The sequence below is a fragment of the Oncorhynchus tshawytscha genome, linkage group LG30, assembly GCF_018296145.1.
Source record: "Oncorhynchus tshawytscha isolate Ot180627B linkage group LG30, Otsh_v2.0, whole genome shotgun sequence".
Lineage (NCBI taxonomy): Eukaryota > Metazoa > Chordata > Actinopteri > Salmoniformes > Salmonidae > Oncorhynchus > Oncorhynchus tshawytscha.
Window position 1 is genome coordinate 10803082 of NC_056458.1, and position 16451 is coordinate 10819532.

Below are 16451 nucleotides of genomic sequence, written 5' to 3' on the forward strand. Positions count from 1 at the left end.
TCTTCTTGGGTATGATGCTACAACCTTGGCGCACCTTTATTTGGGGAATTTCTCCCATTATTCTCTGCAGATCCTCTCAAGCTCTGTCAGGTTGGATGGGGAGCATTGCTGCACAGCTATTTCAGGTCTCTCCAGAGATGTTCAATCTGGTTCAAGTCCAGACTTTGGCTGGGTCACTAAAGGTCATTCAGAGACTTGTCCAGAAGCCACTCCTGTGTTATCTTGGCTTTGTAATTAGGTTTGTTGTCCTGTTGGAAGGTGAACCTTCACCCCAGTCTGAGGTCCTGAGTGCTCTGGAGCAGGTTTTCATCAATGATGTCTTTGTAGTTTGCTCTGTTCATCTTTCTCTCAATCCTGACTAGTCTCCTAGTCCCTGCCAATGAAAAAAATCCCCAAGGCATATGATGCTGCCTCCACCATGATTTACCGTAGGGATGTTGCCAGTTTTCCTCCTGATGTGACGCTTGGCATTCAGGCCAAAGAGTTCAATCTTGGTTTCATCAGGCCAGAGAATCTTGTTTCTCATGGTCTGAAAGTCCTTTAGGTGCCTTTTGGCAAACTCCAAGTGGGCTGTCATGTACCTTTTACTGAGAAGTGGCTTCCATCTGGCCACTCTACCATAAATACCTGATTGGTGGAGTTCTGCAGAGATGGTTGTCCTTCTGAAAACATTCTCCCATCTCCACAGAGGAACTCTGGAGCTCAGTCCTCCCTGATTAAGGCCCTTCTCCCCCGATTGCTCAGTTTAGCCGGGAAGCCAGCTCAGTGTCTCCTGACCCCTCCTGTCTCAGCCTCCAGTATTTATGCTGCAGTAGTTTATGTGTCGGGGGGCTAGGGTCAGTTTGTTATATCTGGAGTACTTCTCCTGTCCTATTCGGTGTCCTGTGTGAATTTAAGTGAGCTCACTCTAATTCTCTCTTTCTCTCTCTCGGAGGACCTGAGCCCTAAGGACCATGCCTCAGGACTACCTGACATGATGACTCCTTGCTGTCCCCAGTCCACCTGGCCGTGCTGCTGCTCCAGTTTCAACTGTTCTGCCTTATTATTATTGGACCATGCTGGTCATTTATGAACATTTGAACATCTTGGCCATGTTCTGTTATAATCTCCACCCGGCACAGCCAGAAGAGGACTGGCCACCCCACATAGCCTGGTTCCTCTCTAGGTTTCTTCCTAGGTTTTGGCCTTTCTAGGGAGTTTTTCCTAGCCACCGTGCTTCTACACCTGCATTGCTTTCTGTTTGGGGTTTTAGGCTGGGTTTCTGTACAGCACTTTGAGATATCAGCTGATGTACGAAGGGCTATATAAATACATTTGATTTGATTTGATTTGATTTAGAAAGAGTCTTGGTGGTTTCAAACTTCTTCCAATCAAGAATGATGGAGGCCACTATGTTCTTGGGGACCTTCAATGCTACAGAAACGTTTTGGTAACCTTCCCCAGATCTGTACCTCAACACAATCCTGTCTTGGAGCTCTACGGACAATTCCTTCGACCTCATGGCTTGGTTTATGCTTCGACATGCACTGTCAACTGTGTGACGTTATATAGACAGGTGTGTGCCTCCCAAATCATGTCCAATCAATTGAATTTACCACAGGATGATCAAGGATGATCAATGGGAACAGGACGCACCTGAGCTCAATTTCGAGTCTCATAGCAAAGGGTCTGAATACTTATGTAAATAAGGAATTTCTTTTTTTTTTTTTTACATAAATGTGCAAACATTTCTAAAAACCTGTTTTCTCTTTGTCATTATGGGGTATTGTGTGTAGAATGATGAGGATTTTTTAAAAAAATCCATTTTAGAATAAGGCTGTAACGTAACAAAATGTGTTAAAATTCCAGGGGTCTGAATACTTTCCGAATGCACTGTATAAACTACAAATAACACAGAGAGAACAACAGGAGCAAGTGTTCCATGACTCGCTAACTAATCCAGAGCTATTTCAGCACCTTGTTTGTGGACAGCGCTTGCAGCCTGGAGCGCTTAGACCAAGTTAAACAATATTCTTTAACCTAGAGTTGTTTTTTTGCGTCCCAGCATAAATCTAATTAGCAATATACAAAAATCCCCATAAATATCTGTCAGTTTAACCCTATACAGACTAAGCCCTGTCTAAGCCGGGGGAGTTTAAACTATATGGAATTGTTTTAAGAAGGTCATTTAGCTGTTTGATTTTCAATTGTAAGGCCCCTTCAATTATAAAACAAAAAAATATACATACATACATACATACATACATACATACATACATACATACATACATACATACATACATACATACATACATACATACATACATACATACATACATACATACATACATACATACATACATACATACATACATACATACATACATACATACATACATACATACATACATACATACATACATACATACATACATACATACATACATACATACATACATACATACATACATACATACATACATACATACATACATACATACATACATACATACATACATACATACATACATACATACATACATACATACATACATACATACATACATACATACATACATACATACATACATACATACATACATACATACATACATACATACATACATACATACATACATACATACATACATACATACATACATACATACATACATACATACATACATACATACATACATACATACATACATACATACATACATACATACATACATACATACATACATACATACATACATACATACATACATACATACATACATACATACATACATACATACATACATACATACATACATACATACATACATACATACATACATACATACATACATACATACATACATACATACATACATACATACATACATACATACATACATACATACATACATACATACATACATACATACATACATACATACATACATACATACATACATACATACATGATTAACATTTTAATATGGCCGTACTGCTATTAGCCCATTACAAACACATTGAATTACAGATTCACTACATGGAACAAAAAATCAAAAGGTAGTTTGTTCTGAAGTCTCTGTTCTATATCTGAGAGAAATAAGAAAGATCGGGAAACATGTATTTAACTACTTATTTTCAGCTCTGAACAATCTAAATATATATTTCTATTCAACTGGTACTTCGGCGGGGTCTTGTGAGGCCTGAGGGCGAGCAAAAGAACTGACATGAACGTGTGAGTGAGAGTCTCACCTTTCCACAGATGGGTCATATTAGTGTGTTGCCCAAAATGTTTGGACAACAGACGTACAGTTGAAGTCGGAAGTTTACATACACCTTAGCCAAATACATTTGAACTCAGTTTTTCACAATTCCTGACATTTAATCCTAGTAAAAATTCCCTGTTTTAGGTCAGTTGGAATCACCACTTTATTTTAAGAATGTGAAATGTTAGAATAATAGTAGAGAGAATGATTTATTTCAGATTGTATTTCTTTCATCACATTCCCAGTGGGTCAGAGGTTTACATACACTCAATTAGTATTTGGTAGCATTGCCTTTAAATTGTTTAACTTGGGTCAAACGTTTTGGGTAGCCTTCCACAAGCTTCCCACAATAAGTTGGGTGAATTTTGGCCCGTTCATCCTGACAGAGCTGGTGTAACTGAGCCAGGTTTGTAGGCCTACTTGCTAGCACATGCCTTTTCAGTTCTACCCACACATTTTCAATAGGATTGAGGACAGGGCTTAGCCACAACTTTGGAAGCATGCTTGGGGTCATTGTCCATTTGGAATACCCATTTGGGACCAAGCTTTAACTTCCTGACTGATGTCTTGAGATGTTGCTTCAATATATCCACAGAAATGTCCCTCCTCATGATGCCATCTATTTTGTGAAGTGCACCAGTCCCTCCTGCAGCAAAGCACTCCCACAACACGATGCTGCCATCCACGTGCTTCACAGTTGCGATGGTGTTCTTTGGCTTACAAGCCTCCCCCTTTTTCCTCCAAACATAACGATGGTCATTATGGCCAAACAGTTCTATTTTTGTTTCATCAGACCAGAGGACATTTCTCCAAAAAGTACGCTCTTTGTCCCCATGTGCAGTTGCAAACCGTAGTCTTGTTTTTTTATGGCGGATTAGGAGGAGTGGCTTCTTCCTTGCTGAGCAGCCTTTCAGGTTATGTCAATATAGTTCTCATTTTACTGTGGATATAGATACTTTTGTACCTGTTTCCTCCAGCATCTTCACAAGATCCTTTGCTGTTGTTCTGGGATTCATTTGCACTTTTCGCACCAAAGTACGCATCTCCAGAACGCATCTCCTTCCTGAGCAGAATGATGGCTGCGTGGTCCCATGGTGTTTATACTTGCGTACTATTGTTTGTACAGATGAACGTGGTACCTTCAGGTGTTGGAAATTGCTCCCAAGGATGAACCAGACTTGTGGACGTCTACAATTTTTTTCTGAGGTCTTGGCGGATTTCTTTAGATTTTTCCATGATATCAAGCAAAGAAGCACTGAGTTTGAAAGGTAGGCATTGAAATACATCCACAGGTACACCTCCAATTGACTCAAATTATGTCAATTAGCCCATCAGAAGCTTCTAAACCATGACATACTTTTTTGTGAATTTTCCAAGCTGTTTAAGAGGCACAGTTAACTTAGTGTATGTAAACTTCTGACCCACTGGAATTGTGATACAGTGAATTATAAGTGAAATAATCTGTCTGTAAACAATTGTTGGAAAAATGACTTGTGTCATGCACAAAGTAGATGTCCTAACCGACTTGTCAAAACTATAGTTTGTTAACAAGAAATTTGTGGAGTGGTTGAAAACGAGTTTTAATGACTACAACCTAAGTGTATGTAAACTTCCGACTTCAACTGTAATTAGGCACATCTGCTGCACCGACTTCAGACGAGTCCCAATGCGCATATGGGTCTCACTTCTCCATAGAGGGGTCACAATCGTATGTAGGACAACCCGTTCGGACGGATGATTTTATGTGAAGCCCGATTTTCAGGATGTCTAATGGTCTGACTAACAGCGCTCTCACCGCAAATGCAAAAGTGCAACATCAGCGGATGCGTTACATTGAAAAAATACCGATAAAGTATCTATAGCTGAAAACTCTCATAAAAACAGAAAAAGAAAAACACCCAAATTTTATCGCATCGAATGAATAGAAGTGGTAAAACCCAGTTCCAGGAGATACAGTCATAAATGAAGAACGATATAAGCCGGTGGTAATAAAAACATACGCTCACCTGTTGGCTCTCGAACGTCCACGCGCTGTCCGGTAAAGATGCATCAAGTACGTTTATCATGTCCTTAAAGTCAGTGGTGCTGCTGGGCTTAACGAGGGTGAAATCACTGAACTCGGACACTGGAGAGAGACACGACCTGAAGGACTGGCTCTGAGACAACATGTCCCCTCCCAGGACCTCCACATACTTAATAGGGCCGTCAGTGTTGAGCTGGAGCTGCAGGTTTCTGTTGGGATTCTTGTATCCGTCAGAGTCAGCCCGTCTGATACAGCAACTCGAGCTGCTCCTACTGTTCCTAACGCAATTCACCACTAAGATGAGAAAAGTCAACAAAGACAAAACGGACACTGAGGCCAGAGAGATGATCAAATAAAAGGTGATTTTACTGTTTCTCTTGCTGGGCTCGGCTGTTTTCTGGCGGAAGTCCGAGATGGGCTCGTGGAGCCCGTCCTCTAACACTATGTTGACTGTGACTGTGGCGGACTGGACCGGCTCCCCATTGTCCTGTATCTCTATAAGCAGTCTCTGAGAGGAGTCATCCTGCTCTGAAACAGCGCGTTTAGTCCTCACCCCCCCCGTGTAAAGATTCACACTGAACAGAGAGGAGTCTGTGGCCTCCACCAGCCTATAGGAAATCCAGGCGTTATGGCCCGAGTCTGCGTCCACTGCCGATATCTTAGTGGTCAGGTGGCCTGCTTTAGCGGACCGGGGCATCTTCTGATGGGAGACAGAGCCCATGACAACGGATGGGTAAATAACAGCGGGTGCATTGTCGTTCTGGTCCAGGATAAAAACATGAACCGTGACGTTGCTGCTCAAAGACGGAGAGCCGTGGTCCTTTGCCTGGACCTGTATCTGAAACACCTTCAGTTTCTCATAGTCAAACGAGTGCATGCTGTAGATGCTGCCGTTATCTGAGTTTATGTAAATATAGGAGGAGACAGACACGTCTTGTACTTTAGAGTCTAATATAGAATAGGAGATCTTCGCATTCTCACCCATGTCTGTATCAGAAGCGGACACTGAGCTCAGTAAAGATCCCGGGATGCCATTTTCTTTAACATACACAGTATAGAACGGCTGGGAAAACACTGGCGAGTTGTCATTGACATCTAAAACACGAACCGTGATTGTTTTTCTAGAGGTAAGAGACGGTTCCCCGTGGTCAGAAGCTATAATTTCGACAGTATACTGCGTTTTTTTCTCCCGATCGAAACTGGAATCAGTAACCAAAGCGTAGTTATTAGAAATGGATGGTTTTAATGAAAAAGGTAAGCCTAACGCTATATTCAGACTTACCTCACCATTATCTCCAGAGTCTATGTCCTTGGCACTTATCAAAGCAACAACCGTTCCAATAGGCGTGTCTTCCCTCACCGGGCTAGGCTGCGATTTTAAAATGAGAGCTGGGGAATTGTCGTTTAAATCAATAACTTCTACATTAATACTACATACGCCCTGCATTGGTGGGGTGCCCTTGTCTGTTGCGAGAACATCAAATTTAAACGAATTTCCCTTTTCATAATCTATATTTCCCTGAACTATTATTTCACCGGTTTGCGGATCTACAGTTATAAGGTCCTGTAGTGACTCTGATGTGTGTGGTCCAAATGAGTAAACGATCTCACTGTTGGACCCATCATCAAGATCGACTGCTTTAACAGTGACGACGACCGTTCCTGGTAATGTGTTTTCAACCACTTGAATGTCATATGTACTTTCTTCAAACACAGGTGCATTGTCGTTATTGTCTAGAACTCGAATAGTAATTTCTGCTGTGCCTGATCTAGCAGGATTTCCACCATCTACGGCCGTCAAAAGCAGGCTCTGTACGGACTGTTTTTCTCTGTCCAATACTTTTTCTAAAACCAATTCTGGGACTTTTGACCCATCCTTCTTTGTTTTTATGTCTAACACAAAATGTTCATTTTTACTTAGTGTATATGAGCGTAAGGAATTGGAGCCAACGTCGGGGTCTTGTGCTGATTCCAAACGAAATCTTACACCTGGAATTCTAGACTCCGCAATATTTAAAACATTTTGATTGTTTTGGAATACTGGGGAATTGTCATTTATATCCTGTATTTCGATTTCAACACGATACAGCTGTAGTGGGTTTTCAATTAAAGCCTCCAAAGGTAACAGACAATTGGGATTTCGTCCACACAGATTCTCCCTGTCTATTCTCTCACTAACAATGAGATCACCTCTTCCCAAATCCACACTGAAATACTGCTTATCGCCCTCGGAGGCTATCCTCAGTTTACGATCGGAAATCTCAGACACTTTCAAACCCAGATCCATTGCTATATTCCCAATAACGGATCCCAAACTCAGCTCCTCCGGGATGGTGTAGCGCGTCTGCGCTTCTATTGTATTCCACAGAAGGGAGGAAAGCAGAAGCCCCCGCCACAGAAATACCATCTTCATTTGAATCCGCATTTCCATGAATGATGATCCCTTGGACTTCGTAAAGGTCTTGGTTTGTAATACATTTCAAGATAATCCTACCAAGTAAAACGTATTATTCCTATAGAATTAAACAGTTTTATATGTCGGTCCTATCTCTCAAAATGAGCGAAGCTCTGTCTCTCTCAGCTCTGTGCATTGTAAGGATTATGGTAGTCTCGGGTAGCCATACCTAAAAAAAAGCCTGGTTCTCGACGAGGCTGGGGTTATGGTGCTGAGGCTGGGGGAGGGACTAGATCTATTTGTACAGTTCAGCACATGATTGGTTCACAGAACTCCAATGAATTATCATGGCGAGTATCTCAGCACTGGCAGTTAAAGAAACAGTGCTGTTATGAGCAGTAGTGATGTAGTGATGTGTCCATTCACTCCTCAGAATTGGTGTCTGTTACTGCATTGGCATTTATGGTTTACCTTCATGTACAATAAACAAACCAATTAATATATAAAGGCCAAAGTGTAGAAGAATGTCATTTCATGACTCCATATCATGAAAAATGAATAGCCTACACACCAAAAGTATATAGAATTGAAATGAGTAGAAGTGGTAAAACCAAGTGCCAGGAGATACAGTCACAAATGAACAACGATATAATCCGGTGATTAAAAAAAACACATTATATAGTAACTGCTCTCACCTGTTGGCTCTCGAATGTCCACGCGCTGTCCGGTAAAGACGCATCAAGCACGTTTATCATCTCCTTAAAGTCTGTGGTGCTGCTGGACTTAACGAGGGTGAAATCACTGAACTCGGACACTGGAGAGAGACACGACCTGAAGGACTGGCTCTGAGACAACATGTCCCCTCCCAGGACCTCCACATACTTAATAGGTCCGTCAGTGTTGAGCTGGAGCTGCAGGTTTCTGTTGGGATTCTTGTATCCGTCAGAGTCAGCCCGTCTGATACAGCAACTCGAGCTGCTCCTGCTGTTTCTAACACATTTCACCACTAAGATGAGAAAAGTCAACAAAGACAAAACGGACACTGAGGCCAGAGAGATGATCAAATAAAAGGTGATTTTACTGTTTCTCTTGTTGGGCTCGGCTGTTTTCTGGCGGAAGTCCGAGATGGGCTCGTGGAGCTCGTCCTCTAACACTATGTTGACTGTGATTGTGGCGGACTGGACCGGTTCCCCATTGTCCTGTATCTCTATAAGCAGCCTCTGAGAGGAGTCATCCTGCTCTGAAACAGCGCGTTTAGTCCTCACCTCCCCTGTGTAAAGATTCACACTGAACAGAGACGAGTCTGTGGCCTCCACCAGCCTATAGGAAATCCAGGCGTTATGACCTGAGTCTGCGTCCACTGCCGATATCTTAGTGGCGAGGTGGCCTGCTTTAGCGGACCGGGGCATCTTCTGATGGGAGACAGAGCCCATGACAGCGGAAGGGTAAATAACAGAGGGTGCATTGTCGTTCTGGTCCAGGATAAAAACATGAACCGTGACGTTGCTGCTCAGAGACGGAGAGCCGTGGTCCTTTGCCTGGACCTGTATCTGAAACACCTTCAGTTTCTCATAGTCAAACGAGTGCATGCTGAAGATGCTGCCGTTATCTGAGTTTATGTAAATATAGGAGGAGACAGACACGTCTTGTACTTTAGAGTCTAATATAGAATAGGAGATCTTTGCATTCTCACCCATGTCTGTATCAGAGGCGGACACTGAGCTCATTATAGATCCCGGGGTTCCGTTTTCTTTGACATAAACAGTATACGATGTCTGGGAAAACACTGGAGGATTGTCATTGACATCTAGGATTTTCACGGTAACGGTTTTCTTTGTAGATAAAGGTGGGGACCCTGAATCAATCGCGTTAATGACAACATCATACTTCGAGAACGTCTCTCGGTCTAATGGACCGTTGGTCACCAGTGCATAATGGTTGGAAACAGAGGGCTTCAGAGTGAACGGGGAACCCCGGGACATGTTTAACTTTACTTTGCCATTCTCACCAACGTCTAAGTCTTTCGCGCTAATCAATGCAATAACCATCCCAGGGGCTGAATTCTCCGGTATTGGACTGGTCAGTGAGGTTATAATAATTTGAGGGGCATTATCATTAACATCAGCAATATTGATCTTTACACTACAGTGCCCCTCCATCTGTGGACTGCCTTTATCTTTTGCCACAATATCAAACGTATGCAAATTCGTCTGTTCATAATCAAGCTGTCCTTTGATAGTTATTTCGCCAGTATTTGAGTCAACATTAAGTAATGTCCTTATACTATCTGGTGTCTGTTCTGCAAAGAAATACTCGATCTCTCCATTTAGTCCTTCGTCAGAATCTGATGCTTTTACATTTACTATCTGATTGCCAACGGGTCTATTCTCAGCTACAGCTATTTCATAAAAAGGTCTCTCAAACTGGGGCTCATTATCATTAACATCAAGAACTATGACGGTGATTTCAGAAGTACCAGATCGTGCAGGAGTCCCTCCGTCTACAGCGGTGAGCACGAGCTTGTGAACGGCCTGCTTCTCTCTGTCCAGTGAAGTCTTCAGCACAAGTTCGGGATTTTTTTGGCCTCCCTGGGTCTTCATGTTCAACAGGAAATGGTCATTATCACTGATACTATAGGACCGTAATGAATTTGCGTCTACGTCAGGATCATGTGCACTTTCCAATGGGAATTTTGCACCTGGATTAATCACCTCAGCTATTTTCAAAATGCGTTCATTTGTAAGAAAACCTGGAGAATTATCATTTATATCCTGTATTTCGATTTCCATGCGGTGCAGCTGTAAAGGATTTTCAACTATAACCTCCAGCGGTAACAAACAAGGGACATTCTCTCCACATAAATATTCTCTGTCTATCCTTTCATTGACAACCAGCTCACCCTTTCCCAAATCCACACTGAAATACTGCTTACCAGCATCAGAAGCTATCCTCAGTTTACGGTCATATATCTCAGATATTCCCAAACCCAGGTCCTTGGCTATATTTCCAACAACAGAACCTTCCTTTAATTCCTCAGGTATAGTGTATGGAATCTGCGCCTCTATTGTATTCCACAGGAGAACAAATGGATAAATCCATAACACTTGCCAACTCAAATGGCCTCGAATCCTCATTGTCCTTTGTTCCATCAAACCTCCTTTTCACAGTAAATCCTCACCATCACAAAATATAAAAACTGAAGTTACTCGCCATAGTGTCTTGAATACACATTTCCCAAAAATGCAAGCAGACCTTCTTTTGTTTCCATTCAGTTCAAGTGTAGCTCCCAGATCTGAGCATTGTAGGCTACGGGATGTAATGCTGAGTCTGAGGGGAGGGAGTAGATCCCTTTGTCTGGCTCAGCTCAGTATTGGTGCAGAGAACCCTCTTGATATAACCAATCACACACGTAGAGTATCTTAAAGGTGCAGTCTATTCCTTCACTATGAGTAGAATGCTTAAAATACAGAAACAGATACTCAGTATTTATTTACAGGTGTAACATTTTACTTTGATTGAAAAGTAGTAAATATGCTACTGTACAAAATAAACGTGGTAATTCACTAAATAAATAAATAAATAGCGCCCCCCAAAAATGCAAATATTAACCTATAGCCTATTATTATTATCTTTATTTCCCAATAATCATAAAAGCACTGTATCACTTCAAACCCTCCGTTTACTGTACTATTTCTGCCGTCGTGTGGCAATGAGAGGGAAGCACAGCCTATTGGTGTTCTCATAGTCTGTCATGAGGAGCAGGGAGCCAGTCTCTCTCATCCCCTCACACACACACACGTCTAATCACAGTAGCATGCTCAGCGCGAGCAGAAGGGGGGAGTAAAGGGCTGGGAGTGAAAGGATCGCGAGAGGCGGAAGCAAAAGGGAATAGAGGTTTGACGCACACGTACACGTTCACACGCACGCACACACGCACGCACACACTGTTTAGTAGCGTGTATTTAGATAGTAGCCTACATATTTTATTATTTTACTAATTTGCTGTGTAACTGACCGAGGAAGCCTTTAGGCTAGGTTTATATGTCTGACCACCACAATAGCAATTCGCCCACACTGATTTTTATCGACAGCAGGCTACAACCGTGGGGCATAGATTAACTAAATATCCCTAGCAACTCTAATAGGTCGTCGTCAGTAAAACGTCACACAATAAGGTACAGAGCGTTCGATTTGCCTCCATGGAGATCCCCAGCTCCGCTAAAACCATTGACAACTGCCTTCCATTTTCAAGTGATTGTTAAATAAATGTTAACTGTTTGGTTGTAATATCATCACCTCTTGAAGTGCCTAGTCAGAACTACACATTTCAGATTATTCCATGCAAAAAGAATTGGGCACATTTAGCTCTATCATCAGATTTATACAGCAGTAAATGCATGCTTTTCATGAACATCAATTGATCATGTAATTTCAGATAAGTGAGCGTAGCCTCAGGATATCTCTCAATATTGGCCACCATTAAGTGGATATTTTAGTGATATAGAACACAAGTGACCCGTACCTGACAAGTACGAGTGGTTTAGGTTCATTTCCAATCCTTTGTGGGCTCTACCTGTCAAGCAGCAGAAGGGCGCATTTACCAATGTACTGTTAGCTGATCATGTGTACTTTGCAAGCTACAAATATAAACGGTGTACATTGGCGTAAAGATAGTGGAATGTAGACCTAATGCAGCTCGTTCTCAAACCAACGTAGGGCCTGCCCCGCGAAGTTAGCTTACATTATCTTCTGTTCAATGTTGTTTCTAAGTGTTTCATCGTGATTACTGCTTACAGACATGGCAGGTTATATTGAATGATGGACAAGTTGGCGAACTTTCAGTGGATAAACTAGATGGCTATGTTGTCTTGCCATCTATAGTGGTGATGACAGTAGTCCGACTGACAACTTTACCAGGAAGAGGACTTGCCGATTTCAAGCTCTTTCCATGTGTCTGGAAATACATAATCAATATATTTTTTACTGATCATGAAAAGCATGCAGTTACCTGCTGCATAACTTCGATGAAAGAGAATAATCTGAAATGTGTAGGTCTGACTAGGCACTTCAAGACGTGATGATATTACAACCAAATAGTTGATTTAACAATCACTTGCAAACGACACGTAGTTGTCAATAGCTTTAGAGGAGCTGGAGGTCTCCGTGCCCCCACCAGTCAAATCGAACGCTCTGCACCATATTGTGACGTTTTATTGATAACGACCTAGCGTTAGATCAAAATAAAGGTTTAATCATGAATCATGCTTATAATCATATCACAGTGTTATATAATATGGGCCAGGTCGACAAGATATAAATACAGTCGTATTTCATCACGATGATCAGTGGCACAGTATGACCCACTTGTGCAGCAAGAGATTATCCAATCCATGGAAAGCAGAGGAGACCACGCGCGCTGCACAGAGAGGACCATTTCAGCACCACGCGGGTGGACAGCGCCACACAGGCGGAGAGCTCACTCTGGTGCATGCGGCAGACAATAGGCAGCACGAGAGTGGCATAAACAATGCGTGCTTGTTTCCCTTCACTAGAAAGGGAAACAGGAGCTATATGAACAGACATTTCCTCAGATAAACACCCGGGTAGCATTTCAAGAGGTAGAACAGACACCGAAATGCACTGAAACCGCTTTGTTCGAGGAACTGTGTATAAAAGTCTGCATTTCATTCTGCTGTTTGTCATGTGACCAATACAAGTACCAACATATTCATTATAGATGTATTTAGATATTTTTCATACACAGCTCATGGGAATGTTATTTTACTCTTTGTTATCACTGAGATATTTCAATGGCAAGCATTGGAATCATAAATAATACAATGTCAAAAATCTGTATAACTGGCTGTGACATATGATGAACAATGCTGATCTGTCCCTTTACCTCTGCTACTTGTGTGTTGAACATGATCCTCTTAAAGGTTACATTGGACTAAGTGCATACACAAGTGTGTGTATGTATGTGTGTGTGTGTGTGTGTGTGTGTGTGTGTGTGTGTGTGTGTGTGTGTGTGTGTGTGTGTGTGTGTGTGTGTGTGTGTGTGTGTGTGAGTGTGAGAGAGAGAGAGAGAGAGCGAGAGAGCGAGAGAGATTTTATGTGGTTTGATATAGCTTGACAGATAGATAGATTACAGATCGGTAGGATACAGATTGGTAGGATAAATTGGCAGGTAGAAAAGGAGATTAGTTGATCTTACCTTGTTTTGAGAAACACAGAGGGAGCAGATGCAGTGGCGACATGGAAAAGAGAGAAAATAAAGACATATTCATTAGATTAGGACAAGGACTGTACTCACAGTACACAGAGATATACACAGAGACATTATCAAAACAGAAAAAGAGTTTCGATACAGACCAATCTGATACATGTTCACCACAGTCACTTAGCATGACCACAGTCACTTAGCATGACCACTGTGTTGTATATCATTCTGTGCATGTGCAGTGTGGGTTCAATGTGTGCAACAACCATAGCATTACACTGGTGTTTTCTTAATGTTCTCCTTATGCTTCATGAGTAGGGCCCTGAGGTGTTCCTGGTCAGGTCCCTTCATCAGGGAAAACTCTGGGCCCTATAATCATAAGGTCGGTGCCAGACCTCACTGGGGCCAAGATTCCTGACATCCAGGACCTCTATGCCAGGCGGTGTCAGAGGAAGGCCCAAATAATTGTCAAAGACTCCAGTCACCCAAGTCATAGACTGTTCTCTCTGCTACTGCAAGGCAAGCGGTACCGGAGGGCCGAGTCTACGACCAAAAGGTTCCTTAACAACTTCTTAAAGCTACTCGCTGTTTATTATCTATGCATAATCACTTTACAAATTTCCTTGCCTAACCTCTACCCCACTCATTGAGTCGGTACAAGTACACCCTGTATATAGCCTCGTTTTTTACTTTTTTTTCTTAACTGTGTTTCTTGAACTGCATTGTTGGTTAAGGGCTTGTCAGTAAGCATTTCACGGTAAGGTCTACTACACCTGTTGTATTCGGCACATGTGACAAATACAATTTGATTTGACCACCAGGGGAACACAAGCAGGTTTACCATCACCAACAAAACATGTTTGTTATTACCAAACACAAAATATAGGCACTATGTCACTAAATCCTTTGCACATTTTTCTTATTGTTTTACTGTGCTTGGTCTCTACAACATGGTTAGATCTGCAAGAGTGTTGACAACCTTGTATTTCACTTCTAAACAAGGAAGAGTATGATTTTTCACATTGTTCTTATCTTTATTATCACAATCTTCACAAACACCAGCAACGATATCATCTTCCCTGACAGTAGGAAACCAACGTTACACACATCATCTCCCCAGACAAAGAGATAGAGAGATTCAGACAAAAATAATACAGACAGGTTTCCCCTTCCTGCTGGCCCTGCCCTGCCCAGCCCCACTGCGGCTCAGTGAAGACTTAAACATAGTCCAAGGCAGGGGTCCCTTTCCTCTGTCTCTGCACTGTAATACAGTGCCTTCCGCTCAAACCTCCATACATTAAGCTGTCGCTGCGTGCAACTTCTGAGGGAATGGTGCAGTCTTCAGTGTGACTCAGCCAGTCATGAAAATTAATATGTGGAATGTTTCTGTGTCGGTGGGGAAGGGTGGGGTGGGAAACTGCAAGCTGTCTGAAAATCATGCACAGAGAAACACATTTGTTTTGAATGAATGCTGGAAAGGGAAAGGTATAGGCTACTGTGCAAATGAAGTATTGATGTGCTGTGTGCATTGTATGTTCATAGCTTAAGACGAGCAGAGCACACATTCTGTTATTACAGATAGGGAAAACCCAAAGCCAGGAGTGTAAAGCCAAAGGGCTACTTATCAAACACAGTCTCTGTTAAGACAGGGTCTTACAGTGGGAAGTGTTCTATAAAAAAAAATGTATTCCATAGCCTCACTGTATAAAGCTGTGGTGTTGAACCAACCTAGAGGGCCATAGATACTGACGTGACATTTTTATTTTTGATTTTTTTATTTCACCTTTATTTAACCAGGTAGGCAAGTTGAGAACAAGTTCTCATTTACAACTGCGACCTGGCCAAGATAAAGCAAAGCAGTTCGACACGTACAACAACACAGAGTTACACATGGAGTAAAACAAACATACAGTCAATAATACAGTAGAAAAATGAGTCTATATACAATGTGAGCAAATGAGGTGAGATAAGGGAGGTAAAGGCAAAAAAGGCCATGGTGGCGAAGTAAATACAATATAGCAAGTAAAAAAATAAAAAATAAAATATACACTGGAATGGTAGATTTGCAGTGGAAGAATGTGCAAAGTAGAGATAGAAATAATGGGGGTGAAAAGGAGCAAAATAAATAAATACAGTATGGGGAGAGGTAGTTGTTTGGGCTAAATTATAGATGGGCTATGTACAGGTGCAGTAATCTGTGAGCTGCTCTGACAGCTGGTGCTTAAAACTAGTGAGGGGGATAAGTGTTTCCAGTTTCAGAGATTTTTGCAGTCCGTTCCAGTCATTGGCAGCAGAGAACTGGAAGGCGAGGCGGCCAAAGTAAGAATTGGTTTTGGGAGTGACCAGAGAGATATACCTGCTGGAGCGTGTGTTACAGGTGGGTACTGCTATGGTGACCAGCAAGGTGAGATAAGGGGGACTTTACCTAGCAGGGTCTTGTAGATGACCTGGAGCCAGTGGGTTTGGCGACGAGTATGAAACGAGGGCCAGCCAACGAGAGCGTACAGGTCGCAGTGGTGGGTAGTATATGGGGTTTTGGTGACAAAACGGATGGCACTGTGATAGACT

At 42.1% G+C, this 16451-nt stretch overlaps 1 protein-coding gene across 40 annotated transcripts in view; it reads right to left on the reverse strand.

Annotated features, from left to right (window-relative positions):
- Positions 1-16451, reverse strand: part of LOC112243017 (protocadherin gamma-C5-like) — a 140372-nt gene that overhangs the window by 34271 nt on the left and 89650 nt on the right. The window lies entirely within an intron of this gene.